The sequence below is a fragment of the Schistocerca cancellata genome, chromosome 1 (genome assembly GCF_023864275.1).
Source record: "Schistocerca cancellata isolate TAMUIC-IGC-003103 chromosome 1, iqSchCanc2.1, whole genome shotgun sequence".
NCBI classification, from domain to species: Eukaryota; Metazoa; Arthropoda; class Insecta; order Orthoptera; family Acrididae; genus Schistocerca; species Schistocerca cancellata.
Window position 1 is genome coordinate 307,092,830 of NC_064626.1, and position 12,984 is coordinate 307,105,813.

The following is a 12,984-nucleotide window of genomic DNA, read 5'->3' on the forward strand; positions in this document are numbered from 1 at the left end:
TCTACACAAAATAAAAAAAATAAAAGATACAAAGGGTATATCTTGGCGCTAGACCCTAACGCACATTTACAAAAATACAATGTGTACTTACATATAACAGTCAGAAATATGTGTAACTTCCTGTTCAGGCTGGACATCAGTGCTGTCCATATCTTCTTCTGAACTTCCGTCTGATTGAGGAATATTCTCTTCTAAAACGTCAATTTCTCCATCACTGCATGAGACATCAGAAAATATATCGCTGATATCATTATTTGATTCTCCAGATAGAGGAATATCCTGCAGTAATATTTCAAGCACTTCGTCTTTGGAAAGGTGACGAGACATTTTACACTAGATGTAACACACACAATAGTAGTCTCCACTTGTATGGAACAAATAACTGTCGGCTTATAAAGTATTGGCAACAATCACACGTTACAACAGCATTTACAGGAAGAAAACAAAGTAAATAGAGCAAAAGTTACGGATTCAGTGCAGCATTATTGGGTAATAATACCGCAAGAGAGATATGGGATCGCATTTAACCCCAATGGTATTCAGTGGTTCTCTCTTGATTTTCTGCAAAACTCAATATTTTCAAAAAGTTATATTAATATATTAAGAACCCATTAGTTAATTCAGGAAAAGTATGAATTTTTCATAAATTTTAGGAATAGGAAGTAAGGTATATTTTACATAAAATTACGGCCTGGGGTCATTATAGACCCCACAGTATTAGGAGGGTTAGGGTATGCGTTTTAGAGCACATGTTTGCAGGGCATTTTTTTCTTATTTTGGTCCATACTACCACTTCCCAAAATATGGAAAGCAAAGAACTTGCAGTAGAAGAGATTTTTTATTAGTATCGAAGATGAAAAATTGCTCGTAGATCTTAAGGTATACATTTTCGACCCTACGTTTACTGAAACTTTCTTGCTTCTAGTCTCGTGTACTTTCAACCGTATACGTTTACGCCATTAATTATGATACGCCCTGTATATCTAGGCAAGAAATATTTTATTCAGTTAAGCTCATTGAATATCATTTGCTTAATGTAAAATCTCTCCGTTCTATTTGCTATTAGGTAACGTACTCGACGTATACAATCCGGTACGAGTGAAAGTTGAAGCAAAATTTGAAAATTCCTACGGCTATTATTCAGTATTTCATTAGATGTCAAGAATTTATCGCTTCTTTTTAGCAAAGCATAGCGCTCTGGGCAGTATCTAACGAAATTAATAGTATGTTCCGTAAAGGCGGCTAGTGGTACCTTTGCATGTTACCACTGGCATAGGTTCCCTCTCCACATGCCACAGCTGTCTTATGATATAAGACACTGTCCATATTTTACTCATCTCTGTCCATCTCGTTTTCTTTCGTTCCATCTACTCATCTGCTATTGTTTCTCGCCTCTCCCCGAACCAATTTACTTCTTCTCCGGAACTGGTTCCTTCTAAACAATTGTCATGTATTTGTCTTAGATGTCATTGTTCACATTCGACCTTAACATAATGAGGTAATTATTTATCAAATTTACTATTATTACTATTATTATGTGCTGCACATGTAATGTGCATATTTTATTGTTTACTCTCTAAGTATATCTGGTTAGATGTAAGAGTGGTCCTGAGGGCTCTAATTTTAGCAGATGAAATAAATGCACAAGTAAATAAATATAGTGCCAAAATGACTGAGACTTATGTGTGAAACTAAATAAACCACGTTTTCTTGTCATTGTTAAGTAAAATCATCCAGCATCTGCTTGTGATATTAACTTTCCAATTTGTCGTATTATTTTTTTCAGTATTATTTCTGTCAAATTTATACTTTTGTGTTTTGCAATAAAATACGTCTTTGAATGCCACACTAGTAATACATTAAAGTGAAGACGCTGAGGCATATACCAAAGACTGGCCAAGTCAGGCATAATATAATAACCTGTTTTCACAAGACAGAGAGGTCTATTCGTTTATATATTTCATGGGTAGGAAAGAAACTGATTATAAAGTGACCACTACACTAAGAAAGAAGGAAATAGCAACTTTACATTCAAAAACCCCCCATGAACCATGGACCTTGCCGTTGGTGGGGAGGCTTGCGTGCCTCAGCGATACAGATGGCCGTACCGTAAGTACAACCACAACGGAGGGGTATCTGTTGAGAGGCCAGACAAACGTGTAGTTCCTGAAGAGGGGCAGCAGCCTTTTCAGTAGTTGCAAGGGCAACAGTCTGGATGATTGACTGATCTGGCCTTGTAACAATAACCAAAACGGCATTGCTGTGCTGGTACTGCGAACGGCTGAAAGCAAGGGGAAACTACGGCCGTAATTTTTCCCGAGGGCATGCAGATTTACTGTATGATTAAATGATGATGGCGTCCTCTTGGGTAAAATATTCCGGAGGTAAAATAGTCCCCCATTCGGATCTCCGGGCGGGGACTACTCAAGAGGGTGTCGTTATCAGAAGAAAGAAAACTGGCGTCCTACGGATCGGAGCGTGGAATGTCAGATCCCTTAATCGGGCAGGTAGGTTAGAAAATTTAAAAAGGGAAATGGATAGGTTAAAGTTAGATATAGTGGGAATTAGTGAAGTTCGGTGGCAGGAGGAACAAGACTTCTGGTCAGGTGACTACAGGGTTATAAACACAAAGTCAAATAGGGGTAATGCAGGAGTAGGTTTAATAATGAATAGGAAAATAGGAATGATGGTAAGCTACTACAAACAGCATAGTGAACGCATTATTGTGGCCAAGATAGACACGAAGCCCACGCCTACTACAGTAGTACAAATTTATATGCCAACTAGCTCTGCAGATGACGAAGAAATTGAAAAAATGTATGATGAAATAAAAAGAAATTATTCAGATAGTGAAGGGAGACAAAAATTTAATAGTCATGGGTGACTGGAATTCGAGTGTAGGAAAAGGGAGAGAAGGAAACGTAGTAGGTGAATATGGATTGGGGCTAAGAAATGAAAGAGGAAGCCGCCTGGTAGAATTTTGCACAGAGCACAACTTAATTATAGCTAACACTTGGTTTAAGAATCATGATAGAAGGTTGTATACATGGAAGAACCCTGGAGATACTAAAAGGTATCAGATAGATTATATAATGATAAGATAGAGATTTAGGAACCAGGTTTTAAATTGTAAGACATTTCCAGGGACAGATGTGGACTCTGACCACAATCTATTGGTTATGACCTGTAGATTAAAACTGAAGAAACTGCAAAAAGGTGGGAATTTAAGGAGATGGGACCTGGATAAACTGAAAGAACCAGAGGTTGTACAGAGTTTTAGGGAGAGTATAAGGGAACAATTGACAGGAATGGGGGAAAGAAATACAGTGGAAGAAGAATGGGTAGCTTTGAGGGATGAAGTAGTGAAGGCAGCAGAGGATCAAGTAGGTAAAAAGACCAGGGCTCTTAGAAATCCTTGGGTAACAGAAGAAATATTGAATTTAATTGATGAAAGGAGAAAATATAAAAATGCAGTTAATGAAGCAGGCAAAAAGGAATACAAACGTCTCAAAAATGAGATCGACAGGAAGTGCAAAATGGCTAAGCAGGGATGGCTAGAGAACAAATGTAAGGATGTAGAGGATTATCTCACTAGGGGTAAGATAGATACTGCCTACAGGAAAATTAAAGAGACCTTTGGAGATAAGAGAACCACTTGTATGAACATCAAGAGCTCAGATGGAAACCCAGTTCTAAGCAAAGAAGGGAAAGCAGAAAGGTGGAAGGAGTATATAGAGGGTCTATACAAGGGCGATGTACTTGAGGACAATATTATGGAAATGGAAGAGGATGTAGATGAAGATGAAATGGGAGATACGATACTGCGTGAAGAGTTTGACAGAGCACTGAAAGACCTGTGTCGAAACAAGGCCCCCGGAGTAGACAACATTCCATTGGAACTACTGACGGCCTTGGGAGAGCCAATCCTGACAAAACTCTACCATCTGGTGAGCAATATGTATGAGACAGGCGAAATACCCTCAGACTTCAAGAAGAATAAAATAATTCCAATCCCAAAGAAAGCAGGTGTTGACAGATGTGAAAATTACCGAACAATCAGTTTAATAAGCCACAGCTGCAAAATACTAACACGAATTCTTTACAGACGAATGGAAAAACTAGTAGAAGCCGACCTCGGGGAAGATCAGTTTGGATTCCGTAGAAATACTGGAACACGTGAGGCAATACTGACCTTACGACTCATCTTAGAAGAAAGATTAAGGAAAGGCAAACCAACGTTTCTAGCATTTGTAGACTTAGAGAAAGCTTTTGACAATGTTGACTGGAATACTCTCTTTTTAATTCTAAAGGTGGCAGGGGTAAAATACAGGGAGCGAAAGGCTATTTACAATTTGTACAGAAACCAGATGGCAGTTATAAGAGTCGAGGGACATGAAAGGGAAGCAGTGGTTGGGAAGGGAGTGAGGCAGGGTTGTAGCCTCTCCCCGATGTTATTCAATCTGCATATTGAGCAAGCAGTAAAGGAAACAAAAAAAAATTCGGAGTAGGTATTAAAATCCATGGAGAAGAAATAAAAACATTGAGGTTTGATGATGACATTGTAATTCTGTCAGAGACAGCAAAGGACCTGGAAGAGCAGTTGAACGGAATGGACAGTGTCTTGAAAGGAGGATATAAGATGAACATCAACAAAAGCAAAACGAGGATAATGGAATGTAGTCGAATTAAGTCGGGTGATGCTGAGGGAATTAGATTAGGAAATGAGACACTTAAAGTAGTAAAGGAGTTTTGCTATTTGGGGAGCAAAATAACTGATGATGGTCGAAGTAGAGAGGATATAAAATGTAGACTGGCAATGGCAAGGAAAGCGTTTCTGAAGAAGAGAAATTTGTTAACATCGAGTATAGATTTAAGTGTCAGGAAGTCATTTCTGAAAGTATTTGTATGGAGTGTAGCCATGTATGGAAGTGAAACATGGACGGTAAATAGTTTGGACAAGAAGAGAATAGAAGCTTTCGAAATGTGGTGCTACAGAAGAATGCTGAAGATTAGATGGGTAGATCACATAACTAATGAGGAAGTATTGAATAGGATTGGGGAGAAGAGAAGTTTGTGGCACAACTTGACCAGAAGAAGGGATCGGTTGGTAGGACATGTTCTGAGGCATCAAGGGATCACCAATTTAATATTGGAGGGCAGCGTGGAGGGTAAAAATCGTAGGGGGAGACCAAGAGATGAATACACTAAGCAGATTCAGAAGGATGTAGGTTGCAGTAGGTACTGGGAGATGAAGAAGCTTGCAAAGGATAGAGTAGCATGGAGAGCTGCATCAAACCAGTCTCAGGACTGAAGACCACAACAACAACAACAACACATTCAAAAACAGAACTGATAATATCCAAATCAACTAATGCAGTCTTATTAACACAAGCGATTCTTAAAAACGAAATTATGAAATTTTAGTAAAAATATAATAATTCAGAAAACAGTTAGTTTACTATGCGCTCGTCATAAATGAAATTAGTATTGCACTAAAACATGAAAAACAAATAGTAGTCAAGATCGTGACAGATCCATAACGTGTTACAGTTAATATGAATCGTGTGTACCTACCGTAGGTCATGAAGTTGCTGTTTTTAATTTGAAAATAATTTAATTTAAGGCATGTTTAGCATACCAGCATTAAATAACGCATATCAAACATTTTTAGCCGGCTGCTAACATTCCTCATGGCCAATTTAAATTCAATATGCCTATCAGCCAGGTTTGTTTTTGCTGCGATCCAGACGTTCTGCCCCAAATTGTTCGAGTCTGCGATGCCTGTATAAAAATTCAGCACTGTGATTACGTAAGAGGCAGCCGACGCCTTTGTTATTGGTATTTCATATGATATATTGTGTGTTTTTGCAAGTTTGATAGTGCGTCAAAGTTCGTAGTATATCGCCAACTGTAAACTGTGTTTATGTTTCTTAGAAGTTCTGGCAGCACTATTTTCGTTTAATCGTTCCTTCAAACATCATTACGTATTTACGATTTGAAAGTTGTATTTTTGCGAGTTTTCGGATGCTGGAGAATGTAATGTATTTCATAGTTAATTGTGCGCTAAAACAGGACATTCTGCAATCTTCAGCAGCGATATCTCTTCAAAAGAATCGTTTCTGCTTGTTTCAGTGTAAGTAATTTTGTAATTAGTGTAATATTCTCACTTGTCTTTGCTTACTGAACAGTTTCTTCCAGGCCAGTGTTGAAAATTTTACGACTGTGGCGTAAATTTATCTCTGTGGTATAAAACTGTGTTTTACGCGTACTATAACTGTCACTTAACATTTCATTAGTTTTCTCTTTCAACATTAATGTCTATTATCGATATGTGTCATTCGCTGGCACTGTTTTTAAGACTGTTACAAATGTGCGTCAGCTTGAAAACAGATAGAAACACATCGATTCCTGGGATGTTGTAGTTTCAGACCTTAAAGGGAAGTTACAATCCTTGTTGCGGAACAAAATCAATGAGTCTAATTTAAGTTAATTGTCCAATGTTCAAATAAACATTACTTCATTTCGAATTGCCGAGGGCTATGTACAAGAAATACCAAAGGTCCCTCAAGTACTATCCCCTGTGGTGAACACGGGAAGTGTGAAATCTCTCCTTACTCTTAGTCTCGTGTCGCTGATAGGTATAGAAAACTTGTCGGGACTACGGAACGGAATTAAATGTATACTACGTGATTAAAAGTATCCGGGCACCAACAAAAACATACGTTTTTCATATTAAGTGCATTGTGCTGCCACCTACTGCTAGGTACTCCACATCAGCGACCTCAGTAGTCATTAGACACAGTGAGAGAGCAGAATGGGCCGCTCCACGGAACTCACGGACTTCGAACGTGGCCAGGTGATCAGGTGTCACTTGTGTCATACGTCTGCACGCGACATTTCCACACTCCTAAAAATCCCTAGGTCCATTATTTCCGATGTTATAGTGAAGTGGAAACGTGAAGGAAGCGTACAGGCCGACCTCGTCTGTTGACTGACAGAGACAGCTGACAGTTGAAGAGGGTCGTAATGTGTAATAGGCAGACATCTATCCAGCCCATTAAACAAGAATTCCAAACTGCATCAGGATCCACAGCAAGTACTATGACAGTTATGCGGAAGGTGAGAAATCTTGGATTTCATGGCCGAACGGCTGCTCATAAGCCACACATCACGCCGGTAAATGCCACACAACACCTCGCTTGGTATAAGGAGCGTAAACATTGGACGATTGAACTGCGGAAAATCGTTGTGTGGAGTGACGAATCACGGTACAGACTGTGGCGATCCGATGGCAGGGTGTGAGTATGACGAATGTCCGGTTAACGTCATCTGCCACCGTGTGTAGTGCCAACAGTAAAATTCGAAGGCAGTGGTGTTACGGTGTGGTCGTGTTTTTCATGGAGGGGACTTGACTCCTTGTTGTTTTGCGTGGTACTATCACAGCGCAGGCCTACATTGATGTTTTAAGCACCTTCTTGCTTCCCACTGTTGAAGAGCAATTCGGGGATGGCGATTGCATCCTTCAATACTATCGAGCACCTGTTCATAAGGCACGGCCTGTGGAGGAGTGGTTACACGACAATAACATCCCTGTAATGGAGTGGCTTGCACAGAGTCCTGACGTGAATCCTATAGAACTCATCTGGGATGTTTTGGAACGCCGACTTCGTGCCAGGCCTCACCGACCGACATCGATACCTCTCCTCAGTGCAGCACTCCGTGAATAATGAGCTTCCATTCCCAAAGAATGAACTGAGTGGCCGTATGCCTGCCAGAGTGGAAGCTGTCATGAAGGCTAAAGGTGGGCCAACACGATATTGAATTCCAGCATTACCGATAGACGGCACCACGAACTTGTAAGTCATTTTCAGCCAGGTGTCCGGATACTTTTGATCACGTAGTGTATCGGCTTAACCAACAAGTTTGAGGGGCTGTTTTCCATTCAAACTGAAACTGAGTGACTCAGCATCCGTTGGGAAGCATAATGTGTCCGCTGTCAGAGCGAAGTAAGCGCAATAGGGTAGCGCTCTGAAAATCGTTGGCAGCTCGAGCCTGCTGCGAACAGATGTACCATGTAGGGAAGTGGCAAAGAGGGATGGCCAGCATCACTTTGTGCGCTCTGTGTAATGCCCCAATATGCTGAAGAGGCTGTTGCAGCAGCCATTGGTACAACCAACCGCAGGTTGTAGCGCACGTTGGAACGAACTGTACTGTCGTCTGGGCTCCGAGATAATACATGATTTATTCCAGCATCTTGCTCATGACATTCGAACGAAACTCTCAGTCTGTAGCATTTTCCACGTAACTGATGTCGGTAGAAGACTTGGACCTGAGGCTTTGAATGTCACTATCTGACTTCTGGAAAAGGTTTGCGAAAGGTAGGATCCCTATAGATTAACCACAGGTGCAACAGGCATATGAATCTGATGCTCAAGTATTTGACTGTGTGCAGATGGCAAACAAAGTTTTTATTTTTTTTTATTTTTAATTTCAGGTACTCTCCCTCTAATCTAGATGATGATGTAGGAGAACCAGGAGCATTTGTGTAATACCCATAGAAATGTTCCCCCAATAGGAAACGATTAATATTAATTATCAACAGCCTAAACATTCTCAATAGGCTCCCAGAGATTGAATTTATGCTAAAAATAATGAAACTCGTAAGATACTAGGCAGAGAGTACTGGCTAAAACCCGAAATTGACAGCGGTGAGATTTTTGAGATGATTCGATGAGACTATCGTAAGGATTTGTCGCAGGAGACAACTCAAACTCACACAGTATCAAGGGAGGGCATAAACTCATAATTGGATTCTATCGGCCATGAGACTCATCCCAGATATAACTGAAAACTTAAACCCCAATCATAATGTTACTGTTAGAGGAATCTTAAATCATCCAGTAGTTAACTAGGATAGATGCAGTTTTGTAAATAATTTGGAGTGATATGATAGCCTTCGAAATAATACGAAAGGCTTTATACGAAAATTTCGTAGAACAAGTACTCCAGAAACGCACGTACAATGGAAAAATATTAGACTTGATGACAGGAAATAGCTGTAGTGGACTTCAGAATTCAAGAGTGCTACGAACTGTTACCGGAAGTCCCAACAGGACTACTTTAGGAACACTGTTTCTCTCAAGAAACTAATTTGATAAACTGTTGCTGCAAGTTCCGAGTGACTGCATGAGAAATTTTTATGGGGATCCACATCAAGAATTGAATTTTTCATTTGATTAACACTTGGTTATTTATTATCTTTGGAAACTGCACAAGAAAGATAATTACGTCGATTTACATCAATTTATTGCTTGTTCGACTGTGCAGTTGGGTCCATAAGGGGTGACATTCGGAAACTATTATCTCCATGGCGGGTGAACATCGCTCCCTGACTGTGTTTGCTGTCTTGGTGGTATTACTTTCAGCGACGTTATTAATTTTAATTCACGAGTGCTATTTCCATAATGAGTAAAGACATATCACTTTCTCCTTGCGCGAATGCTTCAATAATGCTGAAGAAGTCAGTGAAATGTATAATCTTCATGCAATTCACTGAAGAGTGGAGGAAGCCGTTATGATGCTCCTATATTTCTTTTAAGTTTAAGCACGGCATTTATCAACTACATTCGTTTCTAATGGCTATTCTCTAGCTTACCTGCGGTTTACCGTGAAATGAAGGCACTGTGAACAAAGATCTTGCATTTTTGGTGCTTCGTAAAGGTAACTATATTATTACTCGAAGCAATAAATGAAATGAAATGTAATTTATTTCTTTGTTATACATAGACATGAAATGGTACGTTACTAATATCAAAGGCTAAATAACTCTGAAATCATCCTCTTTTCCTCCCTCTCTCTTAGTCAGCATCGCCTCCCTATTACAGATTACGCAAAATCACCTGTTCATGCAGTCATCGCTTTTTGGCTGACTAACAAGGTTTTTGACCCTGGATACTCTGCAATGACTTTAGACGTTGTGTTACTGTGTTCATTACTGAGACAGTCACTTCTGTGCATACATCTGTAGCAGTCTCAATGAATTCACATCTAGATGTCATTACTCTATCTTGTCTTGTTCAGCCCATAATTTAATCTCAGGAAATTCATTGAAACTGACACTGGTTTTGTTTCTAATGTCTCGCGCTCCAAAACCATATCTCAGTGATGGAAATGTCACTGTGTTGTACAAGCCTTCTTAGAGGCTAGAGAGACCAAGGGAGCATGAGGCTTTTAAACCACCTGTTTAGCACTCAGTCTTCCGGCCACGAGTGGCCTACCGGGACCATCCGACCGCCATGTCATCCTCAGTGGAGGATGCGGATAGGAGTGGCGTGGGGTCAGCACACCGCTCTCCCGGTCATTGTGATGGTATTCGTGACCGAAGCCGCTACTATTCGGTCGAGTAGCTCCTCAATTAGCACCACGAGGCTGATGCACCCTGAAATATGACAACAGCACATGGCGACCTGGATGGTCACCCATCCAAGTGCCGACCACGTCCGACAGCGCTTAACTTCGGTGATCTCACGGGAACCGGTGTATCCACTGCGGCAAGGCCGTTGCCCCTTAAACCACCTGTTTATCGCAAGTAAACTTTTTCTTTGTGTTAATTACAGTAAAAGGGTAAGTATGTCATGTTAATAATTTATTGTTTGGTAGAAGCTACATGTTAGTAGTACTATATGTTACTGGACTAGTTTCGGACGTTGCCCGTCACCAGCACTATCCGTACTACACAAAAAGTGTACACTGGGTGATTCAGCTGTCCCTACCTCTGAGTTTTATGCATCAAAAATACCTTGAAATACCGTACTCAACATTTTCATATTCTCTTGCTCCCTACATGGGAACAATTTAGTCCTACAAAAAAATAAAAATAAAAAGAAACTAACAGGATCTTTTTCTAGGGAACTGATTGTAGTTAAATGTGTTACTGGAATATCTTTTCGCTGGAGACTACGGTTTTCCAGTTATTCAAGGAAAAACATGTTTTAAACTCACTCTTGAATGTTTTCCTTGAATAAATTGTAAAATACAGCTTCTAACTAAAATGTGTCCCAGTACAAAATTTAACTAAATCAAATTTCCTCCAAAACTGTTCTGTTCATTTCTTCTTTAGGACTAATAGTTTGCAAAAAGTGGGTGAGTGAATATGAAAACCTTGCACATGGCACAATACTGGCCATAAAATTGCTACACCAAGAAGAAATGCAGATGATAAATGGGTATTCATTGAACAAATATATTATACTAGAACTGACATGTGATTACCTTTTCACGCAATTTGGGTGGATAGATCCTGAGAAATCGGCACCCAGCCACCTCTGGCCGTAATAACGGCCTTGATACGCCTGGGCATTGAGTCAAACAGAGCTTGGATGGCGTGTACAGGTACAGCTGCCCATGCAGCTTCAACACGATAACACAGTTCATCAAGAGTAGTGACTGGCGCATTGTGAGGAGCCAGTTGCTCGGCCACCATTGACCAGACGTTTTCAATTGGTGAGAGATCTGGAGAATGTACTGGCCAGGGCAGCAGTCGAACATTTTCTGTATCCAGAAAGGCCCGTACAGGACCTGCAACATGCGGTCGTGCATTATCCTGCTGAAATGTAGGGTTTCGCAGGGATCGAATGAAGGGTAGAGCCACGGGTCGTAACACATCTGAAATATAATGTCCACTGTTCAAAGTGCCGTCAATGCGAACTAGAGGCAAGCGAGACGTGTAACCCTAGAGCATCACGCCGGGTGATACGCCAGTATGGTGATGACGAATACACGCTTCCAACGTGCGTTCACCGCGATGTCGCCAAACACGGATGCGACCATCATGCTGCTGTAAACATAACCTGGATTCATCCGAAAAATTGACGTTTTGCCATTCGTGCACCCAGGTTCGTCGTTGAGTACATCATCGCAGGCGCTCCTGTCTGTGATGCAGCATCAAGGGTAACCGCAGCCATGGTCTCCGAGCTGATAGTCCATGCTGCTGCAAACGCCGTCGAACTGTTCGTGCAGATGATTCTTGTCTTGCAAACGTCCCCATTTGTTGACTCGGGGATCGAGACGTGGCTGCACGATCCGTTGCAGCCATGCGGATAAGATGCCTGTCATCTCGAGTGCTAGTGATACGAGGCCGTTGGGATCCAGCACGGCGTTCCGTATTACCCTCCTGAACCCACCGATTCCATATTCTGCTAACAGTCATTGAATCTCGACCAACGATTAACCGCAATCGCTATAGGCTACAATCCGACTTTTTAAGGCGTTGTGGTCTGCATAAAGCCTAGCGGTAGGGGCAGCTGAATTACAATGTGTAGTACTGTTTTATGGGTGTATGATTTTTCATTCACAGTAATGTGACTTGACATCTCATGTCCTCTAGCACGTGCCAGTGACAATATTTCGTTACGTTCATGTAATAATGTGATTACACACGCACACACACACACACACAATATATATATATATATGCTAAAGAGCCAAGGAAACTGGTACACCTGTCTAATGACGTGGCATGGACTCGCCTAAGGCCTGAACTATTGCTGGAGAGAACTGACATTAGGAATCCTGCAAGGGTATCCATAAATCCGTAAGGCATCCCAGATATGCTCAATAATATTCATGTCTAGGGAGTCTGGTGGCCAGCGGAAGTGTTTAAACTTAGACGAGTGTTCCTGGAGCCGCTCTGTAGCAATTCTGGGCGTCTGAGGTGTTGCACTGTCTTGCTGGAATTTCCCACGTCCGTCGCAATCCATAATGGACATGAATGGACGCAGGTGATCGGACAGGATTCTAACGTACGTGTCACCCGTCAGAGTTGTATCTAGACGTATCAGGGAGCCCATATCACTCCAACCGCACACGCTCCATACCTTTACAGAGCCTCCACCAGCTTGAACAGTCCCCTGCTGATATGCAGGGTCCATGGATTAATGAGGTTGTCTCCATACCCGTACACCTCCATCAGCACGATACAGTTTC

The 12,984-nt window shown here is 41.2% G+C and overlaps 1 pseudogene; it reads right to left on the reverse strand.

Annotated features, from left to right (window-relative positions):
* Positions 1-10,446: 10,446 nt before the first annotated feature.
* LOC126103870 (5S ribosomal RNA) lies at positions 10,447-10,564 on the reverse strand (annotated as a pseudogene).
* Positions 10,565-12,984: the final 2,420 nt, after the last annotated feature.